Source organism: Balaenoptera physalus, assembly GCF_965194825.1.
Source record: "Balaenoptera physalus genome assembly, chromosome: 9".
Taxonomy (NCBI): domain Eukaryota; kingdom Metazoa; phylum Chordata; class Mammalia; order Artiodactyla; family Balaenopteridae; genus Balaenoptera; species Balaenoptera physalus.
Window position 1 is genome coordinate 109,823,917 of NC_138888.1, and position 26,557 is coordinate 109,850,473.

Below are 26,557 nucleotides of genomic sequence, written 5' to 3' on the forward strand. Positions count from 1 at the left end.
GTACGCTTTTCAGGACACCCAGGTGCCTCGCCTGGAAACCCTATTCCCTGCAAGAACACTGAGTACCCTCAGGCTCCCCTGGCCCTTCTAAGCAAAATCCAGGCCAAGAGTTTTCAGACTCAGAGTGTGTATGTCGAGTGTAGGGTAACACAGTGCACTCTTATTGGGACATCTTGATATAGCCAGCAATCGCCCAGGTTCACGAGCACCTTTAAGCAAGTTCCAATAGGCCGTGGAATTCGTTCTCATTCCCTAGTTTGAGCTGTACAGAGAGAAACAGTAAGCTTCTCCTTCCATTCAGGACCTCCTACCTGAAGTCACCCTGCCTCCTGAAGAAAGACGACCTCGTTTCTATTGAAACTAAAGCACAGTTTTTCCTGTAGCACGGCAGGCTTTTGAAGAGGCACGGGCCCAGAGGCCTAGCTAGGGCTTTCCTTGGTGTGGCCGTTCACTAGATGCAGAACACCCTGCCTCGAGAAGTTGATTCAGGGAAGCAACAACTGTGTACTCTGTGTCTGATTTGACTTGTTAAAAACCACAGAGATGTATGCTGCCTGTGCCCATGGAAATGGGGGCATGATGGGACTAGCCTTGCTTTTCGTTTGGAAACCTCCATTCTAGCTTCCGTGAAGCTCCCTGAAATTCTCTGCTGTTGACAGGCCTCTGGCCACTGTAGGCATGTGTCTGGGAAGAAAATGAGTTTTCTCTGGCTACACACGGAACTTCATTGGCCTGGGTGGGGCGCACCTTGCCATGCTCTAGAGCTAAAGGGAATCTAAACGTGAGCCCTTGGCTCGAGGTAAGGCCCTGAGTAGCCCTGCAGAACGGGAGGCATGCAGCTCTTTCCATTAGCTCTTAGTCGCTCTTCTGGTTTACTTTAAATGAAGTACCTTTTTTCAGGACTCCTAGGCCCCTCGGTTGAGCATCATTTTTGTTCCAAGGTCTCTGAGTATCTCCACACCCCTGTAGGCCTGCTGAGCAACAACGAGGCACATTGGTCCTCGGAGGTCCTCTGTGTCTGCTGAGTCATGGGCAACACACTGCACTCTTTCTTGTGATATCTTGATTCACAGCACTCGCACAGGTTCAAGAGCAATGTTCAACAAGTTCCAACATGCCGTGGAAGTCGCTCTCATTCCCTAGTTTGAGCTGTACAGACAGAAACAGTAAGCTTCTCCTTCCATTCAGGACCTCCTACCTGAAGTCACCCTGCCTCTTGAAGAAAGACGACCTTCTTTCTATTGCAACTAAAGCACAGTTTTTCCTGTAGCACGGCAGGCTTTTGAAGCGGCACGGGTCCAGGGTCCTAGCCAGGGATTTCCTTGGTGAGGCCGTTCACTAGTTGCAGAACACCGTGCCTCGAGAAGTTGATTCAGGGAAGCAACAACTGTGTACTCTGTGTCTCATTTGACTTGTTAAAAACCACAGAGATGAATGCTGCCTGTGCCCATGGAAATGGGGTCATGAGGGTACTAGCCTTGCTTTCCGTTTGGAAACCTCCATTCTTGCTTCCGTGAAGCTCCCTGAAATTCTCTGCTGTTGACAGTCCTCTGGCCACTGTAGGCATGTGTCTGGGAAAAAAATGAGTTTTCTCTGGGTACACACGGAGCTTCATTGGCCGGGGTGGGGCTCTCCTTGCCATCCTCTAGAGCTAAAGGGAATCTCAACGTGAGTCCCTGCCTCGAGGTAAGGCCCTGAGTAGCCCTGCAGAAAGGGAGGCATGCAGCTCTTTCCATGAGCTCTTAGTGGAGGTCTGTTTTATTGAAAAGAATTACCCCTTTCAGGACTCCTACGCCCTTCGGGTGAGCATCATTTTGGTTCCAAGATCACTGACTCCCTCCACACCCCTGTGGGCCTGCTGAGCAGCATTGAGTCCCATACGTCCCACGGAGGCTCTCTGTGTCTGCAGAGTCTCGGGCAACACACTATACGTTACTTCAGGAGAGCTACATTTCCAGAGCACTCGAACAGCATCAAAACTACATTTCTAGGCAGTCCAACATGCCCTGGAAGTCTTCGACATTGCCCTCGTCAGAGCTGCCCAGAGAAAACACTCTGCTTAGAATTTATCGAGGACCTCGTACCTGAAGTCACTCTATTCAAGGAGAAATACAGCATCTTAACATGCTGTGTCGTTCACAGGGCAAGAAACGTGAGAACTTGCCTCGAGGTAAGGCCATGAAATGCTTTGCAGAAGCGGAGGCGTGTAGCAGTTTCCATGTGGCCGTAGACGCATATCTTCAGCATTTTAAAGCCAGTACGCTTTTCAGGACACCCAGGTGCCTCGCCTGGAAACCCTATTCCCTGCAAGAACACTGAGTACCCTCAGGCTCCCCTGGCCCTTCTAAGCAAAATCCAGGCCAAGAGCTTTCAGACTCACAGTGTGTATGTCGAGTGTAGGGTAACACAGTGCACTCTTATTGGGACATCTTGATATAGCCAGCAATCGCCCAGGTTCACGAGCACCTTTAAGCAAGTTCCAATAGGCCGTGGAATTCGTTCTCATTCCCTAGTTTGAGCTGTACAGAGAGAAACAGTAAGCTTCTCCTTCCATTCAGGACCTCCTACCTGAAGTCACCCTGCCTCCTGAAGAAAGACGACCTCGTTTCTATTGAAACTAAAGCACAGTTTTTCCTGTAGCACGGCAGGCTTTTGAAGAGGCACGGGCCCAGAGGCCTAGCTAGGGCTTTCCTTGGTGTGGCCGTTCACTAGATGCAGAACACCCTGCCTCGAGAAGTTGATTCAGGGAAGCAACAACTGTGTACTCTGTGTCTGATTTGACTTGTTAAAAACCACAGAGATGTATGCTGCCTGTGCCCATGGAAATGGGGGCATGATGGGACTAGCCTTGCTTTTCGTTTGGAAACCTCCATTCTAGCTTCGGTGAAGCTCCCTGAAATTCTCTGCTGTTGACAGGCCTCTGGCCACTGTAGGCATGTGTCTGGGAAGAAAATGAGTTTTCTCTGGCTACACACGGAACTTCATTGGCCTGGGTGGGGCGCACCTTGCCATGCTCTAGAGCTAAAGGGAATCTAAACGTGAGCCCTTGGCTCGAGGTAAGGCCCTGAGTAGCCCTGCAGAACGGGAGGCATGCAGCTCTTTCCATTAGCTCTTAGTCGCTCTTCTGGTTTACTTTAAATGAAGTACCTTTTTTCAGGACTCCTAGGCCCCTCGGTTGAGCAACATTTTTTTTCCAAGGTCTCTGAGTATCTCCACTCCCCTGTAGGCCTGCTGAGCAACAACGAGGCACATTGGTCCTCGGAGGTCCTCTGTGTCTGCTGAGTCATGGGCAACACACTGCACTCTTTCTTGTGATATCTTGATTCACAGCACTCGCACAGGTTCAAGAGCAATGTTTAACAAGTTCCAACATGCCGTGGAAGTCGCTCTCATTCCCTAGTTTGAGCTGTACAGACAGAAACAGTAAGCTTCTCCTTCCATTCAGGACCTCCTACCTGAAGTCACCCTGCCTCTTGAAGAAAGACGACCTTCTTTCTATTGCAACTAAAGCACAGTTTTTCCTGTAGCACGGCAGGCTTTTGAAGCGGCACGGGTCCAGAGTCCTAGCCAGGGATTTCCTTGGTGAGGCCGTTCACTAGTTGCAGAACACCGTGCCTCGAGAAGTTGATTCAGGGAAGCAACAACTGTGTACTCTGTGTCTCATTTGACTTGTTAAAAACCACAGAGATGAATGCTGCCTGTGCCCATGGAAATGGGGTCATGAGGGTACTAGCCTTGCTTTCCGTTTGGAAACCTCCATTCTTGCTTCCGTGAAGCTCCCTGAAATTCTCTGCTGTTGACAGTCCTCTGGCCACTGTAGGCATGTGTCTGGGAAAAAAATGAGTTTTCTCTGGGTACAGACGGAGCTTCATTGGCCGGGGTGGGGCTCTCCTTGCCATCCTCTAGAGCTAAAGGGAATCTCAACGTGAGTCCCTGCCTCGAGGTAAGGCCCTGAGTAGCCCTGCAGAAAGGGAGGCATGCAGCTCTTTCCATGAGCTCTTAGTGGAGGTCTGTTTTATTGAAAAGAATTACCCCTTTCAGGACTCCTACGCCCTTCGGGTGAGCATCATTTTGGTTCCAAGATCACTGACTCCCTCCACACCCCTGTGGGCCTGCTGAGCAGCATTGAGTCCCATACGTCCCACGGAGGCTCTCTGTGTCTGCAGAGTCTCGGGCAACACACTATACGTTACTTCAGGAGAGCTACATTTCCAGAGCACTCGAACAGCATCAAAACTACATTTCTAGGCAGTCCAACATGCCCTGGAAGTCTTCGACATTGCCCTCGTCAGAGCTGCCCAGAGAAAACACTCTGCTTAGAATTTATCGAGGACCTCGTACCTGAAGTCACTCTATTCAAGGAGAAATACAGCATCTTAACATGCTGTGTCGTTCACACGGCAAGAAACGTGAGAACTTGCCTCGAGGTAAGGCCATGAAATGCTTTGCAGAAGCGGAGGCGTGTAGCAGTTTCCATGTGGCCGTAGACGCATATCTTCAGCATTTTAAAGCCAGTACGCTTTTCAGGACACCCAGGTGCCTCGCCTGGAAACCCTATTCCCTGCAAGAACACTGAGTACCCTCAGGCTCCCCTGGCCCTTCTAAGCAAAATCCAGGCCAAGAGCTTTCAGACTCACAGTGTGTATGTCGAGTGTAGGGTAACACAGTGCACTCTTATTGGGACATCTTGATATAGCCAGCAATCGCCCAGGTTCACGAGCACCTTTAAGCAAGTTCCAATAGGCCGTGGAATTCGTTCTCATTCCCTAGTTTGAGCTGTACAGAGAGAAACAGTAAGCTTCTCCTTCCATTCAGGACCTCCTACCTGAAGTCACCCTGCCTCCTGAAGAAAGACGACCTCGTTTCTATTGAAACTAAAGCACAGTTTTTCCTGTAGCACGGCAGGCTTTTGAAGAGGCACGGGCCCAGAGGCCTAGCTAGGGCTTTCCTTGGTGTGGCCGTTCACTAGATGCAGAACACCCTGCCTCGAGAAGTTGATTCAGGGAAGCAACAACTGTGTACTCTGTGTCTGATTTGACTTGTTAAAAACCACAGAGATGTATGCTGCCTGTGCCCATGGAAATGGGGGCATGATGGGACTAGCCTTGCTTTTCGTTTGGAAACCTCCATTCTAGCTTCGGTGAAGCTCCCTGAAATTCTCTGCTGTTGACAGGCCTCTGGCCACTGTAGGCATGTGTCTGGGAAGAAAATGAGTTTTCTCTGGCTACACACGGAACTTCATTGGCCTGGGTGGGGCGCACCTTGCCATGCTCTAGAGCTAAAGGGAATCTAAACGTGAGCCCTTGGCTCGAGGTAAGGCCCTGAGTAGCCCTGCAGAACGGGAGGCATGCAGCTCTTTCCATTAGCTCTTAGTCGCTCTTCTGGTTTACTTTAAATGAAGTACCTTTTTTCAGGACTCCTAGGCCCCTCGGTTGAGCATCATTTTTGTTCCAAGGTCTCTGAGTATCTCCACACCCCTGTAGGCCTGCTGAGCAACAACGAGGCACATTGGTCCTCGGAGGTCCTCTGTGTCTGCTGAGTCATGGGCAACACACTGCACTCTTTCTTGTGATATCTTGATTCACAGCACTCGCACAGGTTCAAGAGCAATGTTCAACAAGTTCCAACATGCCGTGGAAGTCGCTCTCATTCCCTAGTTTGAGCTGTACAGACAGAAACAGTAAGCTTCTCCTTCCATTCAGGACCTCCTACCTGAAGTCACCCTGCCTCTTGAAGAAAGACGACCTTCTTTCTATTGCAACTAAAGCACAGTTTTTCCTGTAGCACGGCAGGCTTTTGAAGCGGCACGGGTCCAGGGTCCTAGCCAGGGATTTCCTTGGTGAGGCCGTTCACTAGTTGCAGAACACCGTGCCTCGAGAAGTTGATTCAGGGAAGCAACAACTGTGTACTCTGTGTCTCATTTGACTTGTTAAAAACCACAGAGATGAATGCTGCCTGTGCCCATGGAAATGGGGTCATGAGGGTACTAGCCTTGCTTTCCGTTTGGAAACCTCCATTCTTGCTTCCGTGAAGCTCCCTGAAATTCTCTGCTGTTGACAGTCCTCTGGCCACTGTAGGCATGTGTCTGGGAAAAAAATGAGTTTTCTCTGGGTACACACGGAGCTTCATTGGCCGGGGTGGGGCTCTCCTTGCCATCCTCTAGAGCTAAAGGGAATCTCAACGTGAGTCCCTGCCTCGAGGTAAGGCCCTGAGTAGCCCTGCAGAAAGGGAGGCATGCAGCTCTTTCCATGAGCTCTTAGTGGAGGTCTGTTTTATTGAAAAGAATTACCCCTTTCAGGACTCCTACGCCCTTCGGGTGAGCATCATTTTGGTTCCAAGATCACTGACTCCCTCCACACCCCTGTGGGCCTGCTGAGCAGCATTGAGTCCCATACGTCCCACGGAGGCTCTCTGTGTCTGCAGAGTCTCGGGCAACACACTATACGTTACTTCAGGAGAGCTACATTTCCAGAGCACTCGAACAGCATCAAAACTACATTTCTAGGCAGTCCAACATGCCCTGGAAGTCTTCGACATTGCCCTCGTCAGAGCTGCCCAGAGAAAACACTCTGCTTAGAATTTATCGAGGACCTCGTACCTGAAGTCACTCTATTCAAGGAGAAATACAGCATCTTAACATGCTGTGTCGTTCACAGGGCAAGAAACGTGAGAACTTGCCTCGAGGTAAGGCCATGAAATGCTTTGCAGAAGCGGAGGCGTGTAGCAGTTTCCATGTGGCCGTAGACGCATATCTTCAGCATTTTAAAGCCAGTACGCTTTTCAGGACACCCAGGTGCCTCGCCTGGAAACCCTATTCCCTGCAAGAACACTGAGTACCCTCAGGCTCCCCTGGCCCTTCTAAGCAAAATCCAGGCCAAGAGTTTTCAGACTCAGAGTGTGTATGTCGAGTGTAGGGTAACACAGTGCACTCTTATTGGGACATCTTGATATAGCCAGCAATCGCCCAGGTTCACGAGCACCTTTAAGCAAGTTCCAATAGGCCGTGGAATTCGTTCTCATTCCCTAGTTTGAGCTGTACAGAGAGAAACAGTAAGCTTCTCCTTCCATTCAGGACCTCCTACCTGAAGTCACCCTGCCTCCTGAAGAAAGACGACCTCGTTTCTATTGAAACTAAAGCACAGTTTTTCCTGTAGCACGGCAGGCTTTTGAAGAGGCACGGGCCCAGAGGCCTAGCTAGGGCTTTCCTTGGTGTGGCCGTTCACTAGATGCAGAACACCCTGCCTCGAGAAGTTGATTCAGGGAAGCAACAACTGTGTACTCTGTGTCTGATTTGACTTGTTAAAAACCACAGAGATGTATGCTGCCTGTGCCCATGGAAATGGGGGCATGATGGGACTAGCCTTGCTTTTCGTTTGGAAACCTCCATTCTAGCTTCGGTGAAGCTCCCTGAAATTCTCTGCTGTTGACAGGCCTCTGGCCACTGTAGGCATGTGTCTGGGAAGAAAATGAGTTTTCTCTGGCTACACACGGAACTTCATTGGCCTGGGTGGGGCGCACCTTGCCATGCTCTAGAGCTAAAGGGAATCTAAACGTGAGCCCTTGGCTCGAGGTAAGGCCCTGAGTAGCCCTGCAGAACGGGAGGCATGCAGCTCTTTCCATTAGCTCTTAGTCGCTCTTCTGGTTTACTTTAAATGAAGTACCTTTTTTCAGGACTCCTAGGCCCCTCGGTTGAGCATCATTTTTGTTCCAAGGTCTCTGAGTATCTCCACACCCCTGTAGGCCTGCTGAGCAACAACGAGGCACATTGGTCCTCGGAGGTCCTCTGTGTCTGCTGAGTCATGGGCAACACACTGCACTCTTTCTTGTGATATCTTGATTCACAGCACTCGCACAGGTTCAAGAGCAATGTTCAACAAGTTCCAACATGCCGTGGAAGTCGCTCTCATTCCCTAGTTTGAGCTGTACAGACAGAAACAGTAAGCTTCTCCTTCCATTCAGGACCTCCTACCTGAAGTCACCCTGCCTCTTGAAGAAAGACGACCTTCTTTCTATTGCAACTAAAGCACAGTTTTTCCTGTAGCACGGCAGGCTTTTGAAGCGGCACGGGTCCAGGGTCCTAGCCAGGGATTTCCTTGGTGAGGCCGTTCACTAGTTGCAGAACACCGTGCCTCGAGAAGTTGATTCAGGGAAGCAACAACTGTGTACTCTGTGTCTCATTTGACTTGTTAAAAACCACAGAGATGAATGCTGCCTGTGCCCATGGAAATGGGGTCATGAGGGTACTAGCCTTGCTTTCCGTTTGGAAACCTCCATTCTTGCTTCCGTGAAGCTCCCTGAAATTCTCTGCTGTTGACAGTCCTCTGGCCACTGTAGGCATGTGTCTGGGAAAAAAATGAGTTTTCTCTGGGTACACACGGAGCTTCATTGGCCGGGGTGGGGCTCTCCTTGCCATCCTCTAGAGCTAAAGGGAATCTCAACGTGAGTCCCTGCCTCGAGGTAAGGCCCTGAGTAGCCCTGCAGAAAGGGAGGCATGCAGCTCTTTCCATGAGCTCTTAGTGGAGGTCTGTTTTATTGAAAAGAATTACCCCTTTCAGGACTCCTACGCCCTTCGGGTGAGCATCATTTTGGTTCCAAGATCACTGACTCCCTCCACACCCCTGTGGGCCTGCTGAGCAGCATTGAGTCCCATACGTCCCACGGAGGCTCTCTGTGTCTGCAGAGTCTCGGGCAACACACTATACGTTACTTCAGGAGAGCTACATTTCCAGAGCACTCGAACAGCATCAAAACTACATTTCTAGGCAGTCCAACATGCCCTGGAAGTCTTCGACATTGCCCTCGTCAGAGCTGCCCAGAGAAAACACTCTGCTTAGAATTTATCGAGGACCTCGTACCTGAAGTCACTCTATTCAAGGAGAAATACAGCATCTTAACATGCTGTGTCGTTCACAGGGCAAGAAACGTGAGAACTTGCCTCGAGGTAAGGCCATGAAATGCTTTGCAGAAGCGGAGGCGTGTAGCAGTTTCCATGTGGCCGTAGACGCATATCTTCAGCATTTTAAAGCCAGTACGCTTTTCAGGACACCCAGGTGCCTCGCCTGGAAACCCTATTCCCTGCAAGAACACTGAGTACCCTCAGGCTCCCCTGGCCCTTCTAAGCAAAATCCAGGCCAAGAGCTTTCAGACTCACAGTGTGTATGTCGAGTGTAGGGTAACACAGTGCACTCTTATTGGGACATCTTGATATAGCCAGCAATCGCCCAGGTTCACGAGCACCTTTAAGCAAGTTCCAATAGGCCGTGGAATTCGTTCTCATTCCCTAGTTTGAGCTGTACAGAGAGAAACAGTAAGCTTCTCCTTCCATTCAGGACCTCCTACCTGAAGTCACCCTGCCTCCTGAAGAAAGACGACCTCGTTTCTATTGAAACTAAAGCACAGTTTTTCCTGTAGCACGGCAGGCTTTTGAAGAGGCACGGGCCCAGAGGCCTAGCTAGGGCTTTCCTTGGTGTGGCCGTTCACTAGATGCAGAACACCCTGCCTCGAGAAGTTGATTCAGGGAAGCAACAACTGTGTACTCTGTGTCTGATTTGACTTGTTAAAAACCACAGAGATGTATGCTGCCTGTGCCCATGGAAATGGGGGCATGATGGGACTAGCCTTGCTTTTCGTTTGGAAACCTCCATTCTAGCTTCGGTGAAGCTCCCTGAAATTCTCTGCTGTTGACAGGCCTCTGGCCACTGTAGGCATGTGTCTGGGAAGAAAATGAGTTTTCTCTGGCTACACACGGAACTTCATTGGCCTGGGTGGGGCGCACCTTGCCATGCTCTAGAGCTAAAGGGAATCTAAACGTGAGCCCTTGGCTCGAGGTAAGGCCCTGAGTAGCCCTGCAGAACGGGAGGCATGCAGCTCTTTCCATTAGCTCTTAGTCGCTCTTCTGGTTTACTTTAAATGAAGTACCTTTTTTCAGGACTCCTATGCCCCTCGGTTGAGCAACATTTTTTTTCCAAGGTCTCTGAGTATCTCCACTCCCCTGTAGGCCTGCTGAGCAACAACGAGGCACATTGGTCCTCGGAGGTCCTCTGTGTCTGCTGAGTCATGGGCAACACACTGCACTCTTTCTTGTGATATCTTGATTCACAGCACTCGCACAGGTTCAAGAGCAATGTTTAACAAGTTCCAACATGCCGTGGAAGTCGCTCTCATTCCCTAGTTTGAGCTGTACAGACAGAAACAGTAAGCTTCTCCTTCCATTCAGGACCTCCTACCTGAAGTCACCCTGCCTCTTGAAGAAAGACGACCTTCTTTCTATTGCAACTAAAGCACAGTTTTTCCTGTAGCACGGCAGGCTTTTGAAGCGGCACGGGTCCAGAGTCCTAGCCAGGGATTTCCTTGGTGAGGCCGTTCACTAGTTGCAGAACACCGTGCCTCGAGAAGTTGATTCAGGGAAGCAACAACTGTGTACTCTGTGTCTCATTTGACTTGTTAAAAACCACAGAGATGAATGCTGCCTGTGCCCATGGAAATGGGGTCATGAGGGTACTAGCCTTGCTTTCCGTTTGGAAACCTCCATTCTTGCTTCCGTGAAGCTCCCTGAAATTCTCTGCTGTTGACAGTCCTCTGGCCACTGTAGGCATGTGTCTGGGAAAAAAATGAGTTTTCTCTGGGTACAGACGGAGCTTCATTGGCCGGGGTGGGGCTCTCCTTGCCATCCTCTAGAGCTAAAGGGAATCTCAACGTGAGTCCCTGCCTCGAGGTAAGGCCCTGAGTAGCCCTGCAGAAAGGGAGGCATGCAGCTCTTTCCATGAGCTCTTAGTGGAGGTCTGTTTTATTGAAAAGAATTACCCCTTTCAGGACTCCTACGCCCTTCGGGTGAGCATCATTTTGGTTCCAAGATCACTGACTCCCTCCACACCCCTGTGGGCCTGCTGAGCAGCATTGAGTCCCATACGTCCCACGGAGGCTCTCTGTGTCTGCAGAGTCTCGGGCAACACACTATACGTTACTTCAGGAGAGCTACATTTCCAGAGCACTCGAACAGCATCAAAACTACATTTCTGGGCAGTCCAACATGCCCTGGAAGTCTTCGACATTGCCCTCGTCAGAGCTGCCCAGAGAAAACACTCTGCTTAGAATTTATCGAGGACCTCGTACCTGAAGTCACTCTATTCAAGGAGAAATACAGCATCTTAACATGCTGTGTCGTTCACAGGGCAAGAAACGTGAGAACTTGCCTCGAGGTAAGGCCATGAAATGCTTTGCAGAAGCGGAGGCGTGTAGCAGTTTCCATGTGGCCGTAGACGCATATCTTCAGCATTTTAAAGCCAGTACGCTTTTCAGGACACCCAGGTGCTTCGCCTGGAAACCCTATTCCCTGCAAGAACACTGAGTACCCTCAGGCTCCCCTGGCCCTTCTAAGCAACTTCCAGGCCAGGAGCTTTCAGACTCACAGTGTGTATGTCGAGTGTAGGGTAACACAGTGCACTCTTATTGGGACATCTTGATATAGCCAGCTATCGCCCAGGTTCACGAGCACCTTTAAGCAAGTTCCAATAGGCCGTGGAATTCGTTCTCATTCCCTAGTTTGAGCTGTACAGAGAGAAACAGTAAGCTTCTCCTTCCATTCAGGACCTCCTACCTGAAGTCACCCTGCCTCCTGAAGAAAGACGACCTCGTTTCTATTGAAACTAAAGCACAGTTTTTCCTGTAGCACGGCAGGCTTTTGAAGAGGCACGGGCCCAGAGGCCTAGCTAGGGCTTTCCTTGGTGTGGCCGTTCACTAGATGCAGAACACCCTGCCTCGAGAAGTTGATTCAGGGAAGCAACAACTGTGTACTCTGTGTCTGATTTGACTTGTTAAAAACCACAGAGATGTATGCTGCCTGTGCCCATGGAAATGGGGGCATGATGGGACTAGCCTTGCTTTTCGTTTGGAAACCTCCATTCTAGCTTCGGTGAAGCTCCCTGAAATTCTCTGCTGTTGACAGGCCTCTGGCCACTGTAGGCATGTGTCTGGGAAGAAAATGAGTTTTCTCTGGCTACACACGGAACTTCATTGGCCTGGGTGGGGCGCACCTTGCCATGCTCTAGAGCTAAAGGGAATCTAAACGTGAGCCCTTGGCTCGAGGTAAGGCCCTGAGTAGCCCTGCAGAACGGGAGGCATGCAGCTCTTTCCATTAGCTCTTAGTCGCTCTTCTGGTTTACTTTAAATGAAGTACCTTTTTTCAGGACTCCTAGGCCCCTCGGTTGAGCATCATTTTTGTTCCAAGGTCTCTGAGTATCTCCACACCCCTGTAGTCCTGCTGAGCAACAACGAGGCACATTGGTCCTCGGAGGTCCTCTGTGTCTGCTGAGTCATGGGCAACACACTGCACTCTTTCTTGTGATATCTTGATTCACAGCACTCGCACAGGTTCAAGAGCAATGTTCAACAAGTTCCAACATGCCGTGGAAGTCGCTCTCATTCCCTAGTTTGAGCTGTACAGACAGAAACAGTAAGCTTCTCCTTCCATTCAGGACCTCCTACCTGAAGTCACCCTGCCTCTTGAAGAAAGACGACCTTCTTTCTATTGCAACTAAAGCACAGTTTTTCCTGTAGCACGGCAGGCTTTTGAAGCGGCACGGGTCCAGAGTCCTAGCCAGGGATTTCCTTGGTGAGGCCGTTCACTAGTTGCAGAACACCGTGCCTCGAGAAGTTGATTCAGGGAAGCAACAACTGTGTACTCTGTGTCTCATTTGACTTGTTAAAAACCACAGAGATGAATGCTGCCTGTGCCCATGGAAATGGGGTCATGAGGGTACTAGCCTTGCTTTCCGTTTGGAAACCTCCATTCTTGCTTCCGTGAAGCTCCCTGAAATTCTCTGCTGTTGACAGTCCTCTGGCCACTGTAGGCATGTGTCTGGGAAAAAAATGAGTTTTCTCTGGGTACAGACGGAGCTTCATTGGCCGGGTGGGGCTCTCCTTGCTATCCTCTAGAGCTAAAGGGAATCTCAACGTGAGTCCCTGCCTCGAGGTAAGGCCCTGAGTAGCCCTGCAGAAAGGGAGGCATGCAGCTCTTTCCATGAGCTCTTAGTGGAGGTCTGTTTTATTGAAAAGAATTACCCCTTTCAGGACTCCTACGCCCTTCGGGTGAGCATCATTTTGGTTCCAAGATCACTGACTCCCTCCACACCCCTGTGGGCCTGCTGAGCAGCATTGAGTCCCATACGTCCCACGGAGGCTCTCTGTGTCTGCAGAGTCTCGGGCAACACCCTATACGTTACTTCAGGAGAGCTACATTTCCAGAGCACTCGAACAGCATCAAAACTACATTTCTGGGCAGTCCAACATGCCCTGGAAGTCTTCGACATTGCCCTCGTCAGAGTTGCCCAGAGAAAACACTCTGCTTAGAATTTATCGAGGACCTCGTACCTGAAGTCACTCTATTCAAGGAGAAATACAGCATCTTAACATGCTGTGTCGTTCACAGGGCAAGAAACGTGAGAACTTGCCTCGAGGTAAGGCCATGAAATGCTTTGCAGAAGCGGAGGCGTGTAGCAGTTTCCATGTGGCCGTAGACGCATATCTTCAGCATTTTAAAGCCAGTACGCTTTTCAGGACACCCAGGTGCCTCGCCTGGAAACCCTATTCCCTGCAAGAACACTGAGTACCCTCAGGCTCCCCTGGCCCTTCTAAGCAACTTCCAGGCCAGGAGCTTTCAGACTCACAGTGTGTATGTCGAGTGTAGGGTAACACAGTGCACTCTTATTGGGACATCTTGATATAGCCAGCTATCGCCCAGGTTCACGAGCACCTTTAAGCAAGTTCCAATAGGCCGTGGAATTCGTTCTCATTCCCTAGTTTGAGCTGTACAGAGAGAAACAGTAAGCTTCTCCTTCCATTCAGGACCTCCTACCTGAAGTCACCCTGCCTCCTGAAGAAAGACGACCTCGTTTCTATTGAAACTAAAGCACAGTTTTTCCTGTAGCACGGCAGGCTTTTGAAGAGGCACGGGCCCAGAGGCCTAGCTAGGGCTTTCCTTGGTGTGGCCGTTCACTAGATGCAGAACACCCTGCCTCGAGAAGTTGATTCAGGGAAGCAACAACTGTGTACTCTGTGTCTGATTTGACTTGTTAAAAACCACAGAGATGTATGCTGCCTGTGCCCATGGAAATGGGGGCATGATGGGACTAGCCTTGCTTTTCGTTTGGAAACCTCCATTCTAGCTTCGGTGAAGCTCCCTGAAATTCTCTGCTGTTGACAGGCCTCTGGCCACTGTAGGCATGTGTCTGGGAAGAAAATGAGTTTTCTCTGGCTACACACGGAACTTCATTGGCCTGGGTGGGGCGCACCTTGCCATGCTCTAGAGCTAAAGGGAATCTAAACGTGAGCCCTTGGCTCGAGGTAAGGCCCTGAGTAGCCCTGCAGAACGGGAGGCATGCAGCTCTTTCCATTAGCTCTTAGTCGCTCTTCTGGTTTACTTTAAATGAAGTACCTTTTTTCAGGACTCCTAGGCCCCTCGGTTGAGCATCATTTTTGTTCCAAGGTCTCTGAGTATCTCCACACCCCTGTAGTCCTGCTGAGCAACAACGAGGCACATTGGTCCTCGGAGGTCCTCTGTGTCTGCTGAGTCATGGGCAACACACTGCACTCTTTCTTGTGATATCTTGATTCACAGCACTCGCACAGGTTCAAGAGCAATGTTCAACAAGTTCCAACATGCCGTGGAAGTCGCTCTCATTCCCTAGTTTGAGCTGTACAGACAGAAACAGTAAGCTTCTCCTTCCATTCAGGACCTCCTACCTGAAGTCACCCTGCCTCTTGAAGAAAGACGACCTTCTTTCTATTGCAACTAAAGCACAGTTTTTCCTGTAGCACGGCAGGCTTTTGAAGCGGCACGGGTCCAGAGTCCTAGCCAGGGATTTCCTTGGTGAGGCCGTTCACTAGTTGCAGAACACCGTGCCTCGAGAAGTTGATTCAGGGAAGCAACAACTGTGTACTCTGTGTCTCATTTGACTTGTTAAAAACCACAGAGATGAATGCTGCCTGTGCCCATGGAAATGGGGTCATGAGGGTACTAGCCTTGCTTTCCGTTTGGAAACCTCCATTCTTGCTTCCGTGAAGCTCCCTGAAATTCTCTGCTGTTGACAGTCCTCTGGCCACTGTACGCATGTGTCTGGGAAAAAAATGAGTTTTCTCTGGGTACAGACGGAGCTTCATTGGCCGGGTGGGGCTCTCCTTGCTATCCTCTAGAGCTAAAGGGAATCTCAACGTGAGTCCCTGCCTCGAGGTAAGGCCCTGAGTAGCCCTGCAGAAAGGGAGGCATGCAGCTCTTTCCATGAGCTCTTAGTGGAGGTCTGTTTTATTGAAAAGAATTACCCCTTTCAGGACTCCTACGCCCTTCGGGTGAGCATCATTTTGGTTCCAAGATCACTGACTCCCTCCACACCCCTGTGGGCCTGCTGAGCAGCATTGAGTCCCATACGTCCCACGGAGGCTCTCTGTGTCTGCAGAGTCTCGGGCAACACCCTATACGTTACTTCAGGAGAGCTACATTTCCAGAGCACTCGAACAGCATCAAAACTACATTTCTGGGCAGTCCAACATGCCCTGGAAGTCTTCGACATTGCCCTCGTCAGAGTTGCCCAGAGAAAACACTCTGCTTAGAATTTATCGAGGACCTCGTACCTGAAGTCACTCTATTCAAGGAGAAATACAGCATCTTAACATGCTGTGTCGTTCACAGGGCAAGAAACGTGAGAACTTGCCTCGAGGTAAGGCCATGAAATGCTTTGCAGAAGCGGAGGCGTGTAGCAGTTTCCATGTGGCCGTAGACGCATATCTTCAGCATTTTAAAGCCAGTACGCTTTTCAGGACACCCAGGTGCCTCGCCTGGAAACCCTATTCCCTGCAAGAACACTGAGTACCCTCAGGCTCCCCTGGCCCTTCTAAGCAAAATCCAGGCCAAGAGCTTTCAGACTCAGTGTATGTCGAGTGTAGGGTAACACAGTGCACTCTTATTGGGACATCTTGATATAGCCAGCAATCGCCCAGGTTCACGAGCACCTTTAAGCAAGTTCCAATAGGCCGTGGAATTCGTTCTCATTCCCTAGTTTGAGCTGTACAGAGAGAAACAGTAAGCTTCTCCTTCCATTCAGGACCTCCTACCTGAAGTCACCCTGCCTCCTGAAGAAAGACGACCTCGTTTCTATTGAAACTAAAGCACAGTTTTTCCTGTAGCACGGCAGGCTTTTGAAGAGGCACGGGCCCAGAGGCCTAGCTAGGGCTTTCCTTGGTGTGGCCGTTCACTAGATGCAGAACACCCTGCCTCGAGAAGTTGATTCAGGGAAGCAACAACTGTGTACTCTGTGTCTGATTTGACTTGTTAAAAACCACAGAGATGTATGCTGCCTGTGCCCATGGAAATGGGGGCATGATGGGACTAGCCTTGCTTTTCGTTTGGAAACCTCCATTCTAGCTTCGGTGAAGCTCCCTGAAATTCTCTGCTGTTGACAGGCCTCTGGCCACTGTAGGCATGTGTCTGGGAAGAAAATGAGTTTTCTCTGGCTACACACGGAACTTCATTGGCCTGGGTGGGGCGCACCTTGCCATGCTCTAGAGCTAAAGGGAATCTAAACGTGAGCCCTTGGCTCGAGGTAAGGCCCTGAGTAGCCCTGCAGAACGGGAGGCATGCAGCTCTTTCCATTAGCTCTTAGTCGCTCTTCTGGTTTACTTTAAATGAAGTACCTTTTTTCAGGACTCCTAGGCCCCTCGGTTGAGCAACATTTTTTTTCCAAGGTCTCTGAGTATCTCCACACCCCTGTAGGCCTGCTGAGCAACAACGAGGCACATTTGTCCTCGGAGGTCCTCTGTGTCTGCTGAGTCATGGGCAACACACTGCACTCTTTCTTGTGATATCTTGATTCACAGCACTCGCACAGGTTCAAGAGCAATGTTTAACAAGTTCCAACATGCCGTGGAAGTCGCTCTCATTCCCTAGTTTGAGCTGTACAGAGAGAAACAGTAAGCTTCTCCTTCCATTCAGGACCTCCTACCTGAAGTCACCCTGCCTCTTGAAGAAAGACGACCTTCTTTGTATTGCAACTAAAGCACAGTTTTTCCTGTAGCACGGCAGGCTTTTGAAGCGGCACGGGTCCAGAGTCCTAGCCAGGGATTTCCTTGGTGAGGCCGTTCACTAGTTGCAGAACACCGTGCCTCGAGAAGTTGATTCAGGGAAGCAACAACTGTGTACTCTGTGTCTCATTTGACTTGTTAAAAACCACAGAGATGAATGCTGCCTGTGCCCATGGAAATGGGGTCATGAGGGTACTAGCCTTGCTTTCCGTTTGGAAACCTCCATTCTTGCTTCCGTGAAGCTCCCTGAAATTCTCTGCTGTTGACAGTCCTCTGGCCACTGTAGGCATGTGTCTGGGAAAAAAATGAGTTTTCTCTGGGTACAGACGGAGCTTCATTGGCCGGGGTGGGGCTCTCCTTGCCATCCTCTAGAGCTAAAGGGAATCTCAACGTGAGTCCCTGCCTCGAGGTAAGGCCCTGAGTAGCCCTGCAGAAAGGGAGGCATGCAGCTCTTTCCATGAGCTCTTAGTGGAGGTCTGTTTTATTGAAAAGAATTACCCCTTTCAGGACTCCTACGCCCTTCGGGTGAGCATCATTTTGGTTCCAAGATCATTGACTCCCTCCACACCCCTGTGGGCCTGCTGAGCAGCATTGAGTCCCATACGTCCCACGGAGGCTCTCTGTGTCTGCAGAGTCTCGGGCAACACACTATACGTTACTTCAGGAGAGCTACATTTCCAGAGCACTCGAACAGCATCAAAACTACATTTCTAGGCAGTCCAACATGCCCTGGAAGTCTTCGACATTGCCCTCGTCAGAGCTGCCCAGAGAAAACACTCTGCTTAGAATTTATCGAGGACCTCGTACCTGAAGTCACTCTATTCAAGAAGAAATACAGCATCTTAACATGCTGTGTCGTTCACAGGGCAAGAAACGTGAGAACTTGCCTCGAGGTAAGGCCATGAAATGCTTTGCAGAAGCGGAGGCGTGTAGCAGTTTCCATGTGGCCGTAGACGCATATCTTCAGCATTTTAAAGCCAGTACGCTTTTCAGGACACCCAGGTGCCTCGCCTGGAAACCCTATTCCCTGCAGGAACACTGAGTACCCTCAGGCTCCCCTGGCCCTTCTAAGCAACTTCCAGGCCAGGAGCTTTCAGACTCACAGTGTGTATGTCGAGTGTAGGGTAACACAGTGCACTCTTATTGGGACATCTTGATATAGCCAGCTATCGCCCAGGTTCACGAGCACCTTTAAGCAAGTTCCAATAGGCCGTGGAATTCGTTCTCATTCCCTAGTTTGAGCTGTACAGAGAGAAACAGTAAGCTTCTCCTTCCATTCAGGACCTCCTACCTGAAGTCACCCTGCCTCCTGAAGAAAGACGACCTCGTTTCTATTGAAACTAAAGCACAGTTTTTCCTGTAGCACGGCAGGCTTTTGAAGAGGCACGGGCCCAGAGGCCTAGCTAGGGCTTTCCTTGGTGTGGCCGTTCACTAGATGCAGAACACACTGCCTCGAGAAGTTGATTCAGGGAAGCAACAACTGTGTACTCTGTGTCTCATTTGACTTGATAAAAACCACAGAGATGTATGCTGCCTGTGCCCATGGAAATGGGGGCATGATGGGACTAGCCTTGCTTTTCGTTTGGAAACCTCCATTCTAGCTTCCGTGAAGCTCCCTGAAATTCTCTGCTGTTGACAGGCCTCTGGCCACTGTAGGCATGTGTCTGGGAAGAAAATGAGTTTTCTCTGGCTACACACGGAACTTCATTGGCCGGGGTGGGGCGCACCTTGCCATGCTCTAGAGCTAAAGGGAATCTAAACGTGAGCCCTTGGCTCGAGGTAAGGCCCTGAGTAGCCCTGCAGAACGGGAGGCATGCAGCTCTTTCCATTAGCTCTTAGTCGCTCTTCTGGTTTACTTTAAATGAAGTACCTTTTTTCAGGACTCCTAGGCCCCTCGGTTGAGCATCATTTTTGTTCCAAGGGCTCTGAGTATCTCCACACCCCTGTAGGCCTGCTGAGCAACAACGAGGCACATTGGTCCTCGGAGGTCCTCTGTGTCTGCTGAGTCATGGGCAACACACTGCACTCTTTCTTGTGATATCTTGATTCACAGCACTCGCACAGGTTCAAGAGCAATGTTCAACAAGTTCCAACATGCCGTGGAAGTTGCTCTCATTCCCTAGTTTGAGCTGTACAGAGAGAAACAGTAAGCTTCTCCTTCCATTCAGGACCTCCTACCTGAAGTCACCCTGCCTCTTGAAGAAAGACGACCTTCTTTCTATTGCAACTAAAGCACAGTTTTTCCTGTAGCACGGCATGCTTTTGAAGCGGCAAGGGCCCAGAGTCCTTGTCAGGGATTTCCTTGGTGAGGCCGTTTACTAGTTGCAGAACACCGTGCCTCGAGAAGTTGATTCAGGGAAGCAACAACTGTGTACTCTGTGTCTCATTTGACTTGTTAAAAACCACAGAGATGAATGCTGCCTGTGCCCATGGAAATGGGGTCATGAGGGTACTAGCCTTGCTTTCCGTTTGGAAACCTCCATTCTTGCTTCCGTGAAGCTCCCTGAAATTCTCTGCTGTTGACAGTCCTCTGGCCACTGTAGGCATGTGTCTGGGGAAAAAAATAAGTTTTCTCTGGGTACACACGGAGCTTCATTGGCCGGGGTGGGGCTCTCCTTGCCATCCTCTAGAGCTAAAGGGAATCTCAACGTGAGTCCCTGCCTCGAGGTAAGGCCCTGAGTAGCCCTGCAGAAAGGGAGGCATGCAGCTCTTTCCATGAGCTCTTAGTGGAGGTCCGTTTTATTTAAAAGAATTACCCCTTTCAGGACTCCTACGCCCTTCGGGTCAGCATCATTTTGGTTCCAAGATCACTGACTCCCTCCACACCCCTGTGGGCCTGCTGAGCAGCATTGAGTCCCATACGTCCCACGGAGGCTCTCTGTGTCTGCAGAGTCTCGGGCAACACACTATACGTTACTTCAGGAGAGCTACATTTCCAGAGCACTCGAACAGCATCAAAACTACATTTCTAGGCAGTCCAACATGCCCTGGAAGTCTTCGACATTGCCCTCGTCAGAGCTGCCCAGAGAAAACACTCTGCTTAGAATTTATCGAGGACCTCGTACCTGAAGTCACTCTATTCAAGGAGAAATACAGCATCTTAACATGCTGTGTCGTTCACAGGGCAAGAAACGTGAGAACTTGCCTCGAGGTAAGGCCATGAAATGCTTTGCAGAAGCGGAGGCGTGTAGCAGTTTCCATGTGGCCGTAGACGCATATCTTCAGCATTTTAAAGCCAGTACGCTTTTCAGGACACCCAGGTGCCTCGCCTGGAAACCCTATTCCCTGCAAGAACACTGAGTACCCTCAGGCTCCCCTGGCCCTTCTAAGCAACTTCCAGGCCAGGGGCTTTCAGACTCACAGTGTGTATGTCGAGTGTAGGGTAACACAGTGCACTCTTATTGGGACATCTTGATATAGCCAGTAATCGCCCAGGTTCACGAGCACCTTTAAGCAAGTTCCAATAGGCCGTGGAATTCGTTCTCATTCCCTAGTTTGAGCTGTACAGAGAGAAACAGTAAGCTTCTCCTTCCATTCAGGACCTCCTACCTGAAGTCACCCTGCCTCCTGAAGAAAGACGACCTCGTTTCTATTGAAACTAAAGCACAGTTTTTCCTGTAGCACGGCAGGCTTTTGAAGAGGCACGGGCCCAGAGGCCTAGCTAGGGCTTTCCTTGGTGTGGCCGTTCACTAGATGCAGAAAACCCTGCCTCGAGAAGTTGATTCAGGGAAGCAACAACTGTGTACTCTGTGTCTGATTTGACTTGTTAAAAACCACAGAGATGTATGCTGCCTGTGCCCATGGAAATGGGGGCATGATGGGACTAGCCTTGCTTTTCGTTTGGAAACCTCCATTCTAGCTTCGGTGAAGCTCCCTGAAATTCTCTGCTGTTGACAGGCCTCTGGCCACTGTAGGCATGTGTCTGGGAAGAAAATGAGTTTTCTCTGGCTACACACGGAACTTCATTGGCCTGGGTGGGGCGCACCTTGCCATGCTCTAGAGCTAAAGGGAATCTAAACGTGAGCCCTTGGCTCGAGGTAAGGCCCTGAGTAGCCCTGCAGAACGGGAGGCATGCAGCTCTTTCCATTAGCTCTTAGTCGCTCTTCTGGTTCACTTTAAATGAAGTACCTTTTTTCAGGACTCCTAGGCCCCTCGGTTGAGCATCATTTTTGTTCCAAGGTCTCTGAGTATCTCCACACCCCTGTAGGCCTGCTGAGCAACAACGAGGCACATTGGTCCTCGGAGGTCCTCTGTGTCTGCTGAGTCATGGGCAACACACTGCACTCTTTCTTGTGATATCTTGATTCACAGCACTCGCACAGGTGCAAGAGCAATGTTCAACAAGTTCCAACATGCCGTGGAAGTCGCTCTCATTCCCTAGTTTGAGCTGTACAGAGAGAAACAGTAAGCTTCTCCTTCCATTCAGGACCTCCTACCTGAAGTCACCCTGCCTCTTGAAGAAAGACGACCTTCTTTCTATTGCAACTAAAGCACAGTTTTTCCTGTAGCACGGCATGCTTTTGAAGCAGCACGGGTCCAGAGTCCTAGCCAGGGATTTCCTTGGTGAGGCCGTTCACTAGTTGCAGAACACCGTGCCTCGAGAAGTTGATTCAGGGAAGCAACAACTGTGTACTCTGTGTCTCATTTGACTTGTTAAAAACCACAGAGATGAATGCTGCCTGTGCCCATGGAAATGGGGTCATGAGGGTACTAGCCTTGCTTTCCGTTTGGAAACCTCCATTCTTGCTTCCGTGAAGCTCCCTGAAATTCTCTGCTGTTGACAGTCCTCTGGCCACTGTAGGCATGTGTCTGGGGAAAAAAATAAGTTTTCTCTGGGTACACACGGAGCTTCATTGGCCGGAGTGGGGCTCTCCTTGCCATCCTCTAGAGCTAAAGGGAATCTCAACGTGAGTCCCTGCCTCGAGGTAAGGCCCTGAGTAGCCCTGCAGAAAGGGAGGCATGCAGCTCTTTCCATGAGCTCTTAGTGGAGGTCCGTTTTATTTAAAAGAATTACCCCTTTCAGGACTCCTACGCCCTTCGGGTCAGCATCATTTTGGTTCCAAGATCACTGACTCCCTCCACACCCCTGTGGGCCTGCTGAGCAGCATTGAGTCCCATACGTCCCACGGAGGCTCTCTGTGTCTGCAGAGTCTCGGGCAACACACTATACGTTACTTCAGGAGAGCTACATTTCCAGAGCACTCGAACAGCATCAAAACTACATTTCTAGGCAGTCCAACATGCACTGGAAGTCTTCGACATTGCCCTCGTCAGAGCTGCCCAGAGAAAACACTCTGCTTAGAATTTATCGAGGACCTCATACCTGAAGTCACTCTATTCAAGGAGAAATACAGCATCTTAACATGCTGTGTCGTTCACAGGGCAAGAAACGTGAGAACTTGCCTCGAGGTAAGGCCATGAAATGCTTTGCAGAAGCGGAGGCGTGTAGCAGTTTCCATGTGGCCGTAGACGCATATCTTCAGCATTTTAAAGCCAGTACGCTTTTCAGGACACCCAGGTGCCTCGCCTGGAAACCCTATTCCCTGCAGGAACACTGAGTACCCTCAGGCTCCCCTGGCCCTTCTAAGCAACTTCCAGGCCAGGAGCTTTCAGACTCACAGTGTGTATGTCGAGTGTAGGGTAACACAGTGCACTCTTATTGGGACATCTTGATATAGCCAGCTATCGCCCAGGTTCACGAGCACCTTTAAGCAAGTTCCAATAGGCCGTGGAATTCGTTCTCATTCCCTAGTTTGAGCTGTACAGAGAGAAACAGTAAGCTTCTCCTTCCATTCAGGACCTCCTACCTGAAGTCACCCTGCCTCCTGAAGAAAGACGACCTCGTTTCTATTGAAACTAAAGCACAGTTTTTCCTGTAGCACGGCAGGCTTTTGAAGAGGCACGGGCCCAGAGGCCTAGCTAGGGCTTTCCTTGGTGTGGCCGTTCACTAGATGCAGAACACACTGCCTCGAGAAGTTGATTCAGGGAAGCAACAACTGTGTACTCTGTGTCTCATTTGACTTGATAAAAACCACAGAGATGTATGCTGCCTGTGCCCATGGAAATGGGGGCATGATGGGACTAGCCTTGCTTTTCGTTTGGAAACCTCCATTCTAGCTTCCGTGAAGCTCCCTGAAATTCTCTGCTGTTGACAGGCCTCTGGCCACTGTAGGCATGTGTCTGGGAAGAAAATGAGTTTTCTCTGGCTACACACGGAACTTCATTGGCCGGGGTGGGGCGCACCTTGCCATGCTCTAGAGCTAAAGGGAATCTAAACGTGAGCCCTTGGCTCGAGGTAAGGCCCTGAGTAGCCCTGCAGAACGGGAGGCATGCAGCTCTTTCCATTAGCTCTTAGTCGCTCTTCTGGTTTACTTTAAATGAAGTACCTTTTTTCAGGACTCCTAGGCCCCTCGGTTGAGCATCATTTTTGTTCCAAGGGCTCTGAGTATCTCCACACCCCTGTAGGCCTGCTGAGCAACAACGAGGCACATTGGTCCTCGGAGGTCCTCTGTGTCTGCTGAGTCATGGGCAACACACTGCACTCTTTCTTGTGATATCTTGATTCACAGCACTCGCACAGGTGCAAGAGCAATGTTCAACAAGTTCCAACATGCCGTGGAAGTCGCTCTCATTCCCTAGTTTGAGCTGTACAGAGAGAAACAGTAAGCTTCTCCTTCCATTCAGGACCTCCTACCTGAAGTCACCCTGCCTCTTGAAGAAAGACGACCTTCTTTCTATTGCAACTAAAGCACAGTTTTTCCTGTAGCACGGCATGCTTTTGAAGCAGCACGGGTCCAGAGTCCTAGCCAGGGATTTCCTTGGTGAGGCCGTTCACTAGTTGCAGAACACCGTGCCTCGAGAAGTTGATTCAGGGAAGCAACAACTGTGTACTCTGTGTCTCATTTGACTTGTTAAAAACCACAGAGATGAATGCTGCCTGTGCCCATGGAAATGGGGTCATGAGGGTACTAGCCTTGCTTTCCGTTTGGAAACCTCCATTCTTGCTTCCGTGAAGCTCCCTGAAATTCTCTGCTGTTGACAGTCCTCTGGCCACTGTAGGCATGTGTCTGGGGAAAAAAATAAGTTTTCTCTGGGTACACACGGAGCTTCATTCGCCGGGGTGGGGCTCTCCTTGCCATCCTCTAGAGCTAAAGGGAATCTCAACGTGAGTCCCTGCCTCGAGGTAAGGCCCTGAGTAGCCCTGCAGAAAGGGAGGCATGCAGCTCTTTCCATGAGCTCTTAGTGGAGGTCCGTTTTATTTAAAAGAATTACCCCTTTCAGGACTCCTACGCCCTTCGGGTCAGCATCATTTTGGTTCCAAGATCACTGACTCCCTCCACACCCCTGTGGGCCTGCTGAGCAGCATTGAGTCCCATACGTCCCACGGAGGCTCTCTGTGTCTGCAGAGTCTCGGGCAACACACTATACGTTACTTCAGGAGAGCTACATTTCCAGAGCACTCGAACAGCATCAAAACTACATTTCTAGGCAGTCCAACATGCCCTGGAAGTCTTCGACATTGCCCTCGTCAGAGCTGCCCAGAGAAAACACTCTGCTTAGAATTTATCGAGGACCTCGTACCTGAAGTCACTCTATTCAAGGAGAAATACAGCATCTTAACATGCTGTGTCGTTCACAGGGCAAGAAACGTGAGAACTTGCCTCGAGGTAAGGCCATGAAATGCTTTGCAGAAGCGGAGGCGTGTAGCAGTTTCCATGTGGCCGTAGACGCATATCTTCAGCATTTTAAAGCCAGTACGCTTTTCAGGACACCCAGGTGCCTCGCCTGGAAACCCTATTCCCTGCAAGAACACTGAGTACCCTCAGGCTCCCCTGGCCCTTCTAAGCAACTTCCAGGCCAGGAGCTTTCAGACTCACAGTGTGTATGTCGAGTGTAGGGTAACACAGTGCACTCTTATTGGGACATCTTGATATAGCCAGCAATCGCCCAGGTTCACGAGCACCTTTAAGCAAGTTCCAATAGGCCGTGGAATTCGTTCTCATTCCCTAGTTTGAGCTGTACAGAGAGAAACAGTAAGCTTCTCCTTCCATTCAGGACCTCCTACCTGAAGTCACCCTGCCTCCTGAAGAAAGACGACCTCGTTTCTATTGAAACTAAAGCACAGTTTTTCCTGTAGCACGGCAGGCTTTTGAAGAGGCACGGGCCCAGAGGCCTAGCTAGGGCTTTCCTTGGTGTGGCCGTTCACTAGATGCAGAACACCCTGCCTCGAGAAGTTGATTCAGGGAAGCAACAACTGTGTACTCTGTGTCTGATTTGACTTGTTAAAAACCACAGAGATGTATGCTGCCTGTGCCCATGGAAATGGGGGCATGATGGGACTAGCCTTGCTTTTCGTTTGGAAACCTCCATTCTAGCTTCGGTGAAGCTCCCTGAAATTCTCTGCTGTTGACAGGCCTCTGGCCACTGTAGGCATGTGTCTGGGAAGAAAATGAGTTTTCTCTGGCTACACACGGAACTTCATTGGCCGGGGTGGGGCGCACCTTGCCATGCTCTAGAGCTAAAGGGAATCTAAACGTGAGCCCTTGGCTCGAGGTAAGGCCCTGAGTAGCCCTGCAGAACGGGAGGCATGCAGCTCTTTCCATTAGCTCTTCGTCGCTCTTCTGGTTTACTTTAAATGAAGTACCTTTTTTCAGGACTCCTAGGCCCCTCGGTTGAGCATCATTTTTGTTCCAAGGGCTCTGAGTATCTCCACACCCCTGTAGGCCTGCTGAGCAACAACGAGGCACATTGGTCCTCGGAGGTCCTCTGTGTCTGCTGAGTCATGGGCAACACACTGCACTCTTTCTTGTGATATCTTGATTCACAGCACTCGCACAGGTTCAAGAGCAATGTTCAACAAGTTCCAACATGCCGTGGAAGTCGCTCTCATTCCCTAGTTTGAGCTGTACAGAGAGAAACAGTAAGCTTCTCCTTCCATTCAGGACCTCCTACCTGAAGTCACCCTGCCTCTTGAAGAAAGACGACCTTCTTTGTATTGCAACTAAAGCACAGTTTTTCCTGTAGCACGGCAGGCTTTTGAAGCGGCACGGGTCCAGAGTCCTAGCCAGGGATTTCCTTGGTGAGGCCGTTCACTAGTTGCAGAACACCGTGCCTCGAGAAGTTGATTCAGGGAAGCAACAACTGTGTACTCTGTGTCTCATTTGACTTGTTAAAAACCACAGAGATGAATGCTGCCTGTGCCCATGGAAATGGGGTCATGAGGGTACTAGCCTTGCTTTCCGTTTGGAAACCTCCATTCTTGCTTCCGTGAAGCTCCCTGAAATTCTCTGCTGTTGACAGTCCTCTGGCCACTGTAGGCATGTGTCTGGGAAAAAAATGAGTTTTCTCTGGGTACAGACGGAGCTTCATTGGCCGGGGTGGGGCTCTCCTTGCCATCCTCTAGAGCTAAAGGGAATCTCAACGTGAGTCCCTGCCTCGAGGTAAGGCCCTGAGTAGCCCTGCAGAAAGGGAGGCATGCAGCTCTTTC